Consider the following 1839-nt stretch of genomic DNA (forward strand, 5'->3'; position numbering starts at 1 on the left):
ACCATAGAGTCGTAATAACATTGCAGTACCAAATGCAGCCAATGCAATAGGCATGACTCTGTCAACTGTTGCTCTTTCTATACCAAACTGCATAGAAACGGTTAATAGTTTCTTGAGTAGCGCTCCGTTCGGTGGCAAAAATGATTCGTTCCTTGAGAAAATTAAAATTGGCTTAATATAAATAAGCAGCATTGCGTTGCGTGGAATTATTGGTGTGTAATAAGCTGGATGCCGAAGAGTGCCGGAAAGATTACTTATTTTCTTCTTGAACATGCTGTTATGCTAGTTTTGGCGTAAACAGAAACCCCCAGCATAATTCGCGATGGTCATAACAAATGTGAATCTTGGGAAGGAAGATCGTCAACGTAGTTGAGGTCCTTCTTCGAAAGAACATCGATTTGTCTGAATTATAGGCTTTAGATATATTCCGCTACTTGAAACGTTAACTGTTTTAACTTTTTCCACTATTAGTACTTGCTTAATTAATGCTGAAGATTGGTTTTACTTTTTAAACCGCAATGTGTCATCTTAACATTCAAGCTCTGCATTGCATTAGCAGATCCTATAGTAGGACCGTCCACATGATACTCCTTGTTCTCGACATAAGTTTCTCTTTCCTTTTTTATTTTCTTTGCCTTGTCCTCTACAACTACAAATAGCATGTCAGCGTTGTGGAACACCAACAATAAATAATGTATCTTCATTAGTTGCAGGGTTTAACCCGTATTGTTCCCACGAGTCTTTGAATTTCTTTAAATTCCCATGTTATCCAACAAAACTATACTGTCACCTCCTACACCATTGTCCAATTTCACTTCAGAAGTCCTGAAATTAAGACTGTGTTTTCTTTGCTGGCATAACCTTTTCGTTCTGAAGTTAATTGCTCCATTAATTTTCAGCCTATCTTTAACAATAGAAACAGACCGTGTAACAGATGGGTATTTTATTTCAACGTGTGAACCTAAGATAGAAATTATTTTGATTATTGATGGAATCTATACTTGGACTACCGCCGTCTGTCTGACTATTCTATCCTTACGTAAGTGAACAAGTCCAGCCGGTCGGTTAATCTTTGTCACCAAATTCATTTCATTAGCTGATAACGATCTTTAGTATTGATCCGTGCCTTCTCACTGTAACACAACAACAGGACATTTTGTGTTCTTCTGGTCTTTAACAATAACCAGCATCATCTCACTGTAACACAACAACAGGACACTTTTGTGTTCTTCTGGTCTTTAACAACAACCAGCATCATTTCACTGTAACACAACAACAGGACAGTTTTGTGTTCTTCTGGTCTTTAACAATAACCAGCATCATCTCACTGTAACACAACAACAGGACACTTTTGTGTTCTTCTGGTCTTTAACAATAACCAGCATCATCTCACTGTAACACAACAACAGGACAGTTTTTGTGTTCTTCTGGTCTTTGGTATTAATCAGTACCATCTCCCTGTAACGCAACATAGTTTTGTGTTCTTCTTGTCCAGCATCGATCAATGATTTGTTTTCTTCTTTCCATTGAGTAAAATCCATACATGTAATTGTTCTCTTCTCACGAATCTGTCTTTGTCGATATGAGGTTTTGTTAACACTGTCAGTGCGACACTGTTCAATATTGATTAATTTTTTGTCAATTTGTTCACTCCATGTTTTAATAGCTATCAAACTATTATCGTCCACTATTTTACGTATTTAATTACAAACTCTGATTTGCTCAAACGTGTTCTAGCAGCTGCATACAATTTTTATACGGATATTATTGAGGTCTAAGCTGTTCTTATTATCACATCAATGTTATCTGTTTTTTTCTGTAACGATATTAAACGTACAA

The sequence above is a fragment of the Sinohyriopsis cumingii genome, chromosome 4, assembly GCF_028554795.1.
Source record: "Sinohyriopsis cumingii isolate HCF-2022 chromosome 4, ASM2855479v2, whole genome shotgun sequence".
NCBI lineage: Eukaryota > Metazoa > Mollusca > Bivalvia > Unionida > Unionidae > Sinohyriopsis > Sinohyriopsis cumingii.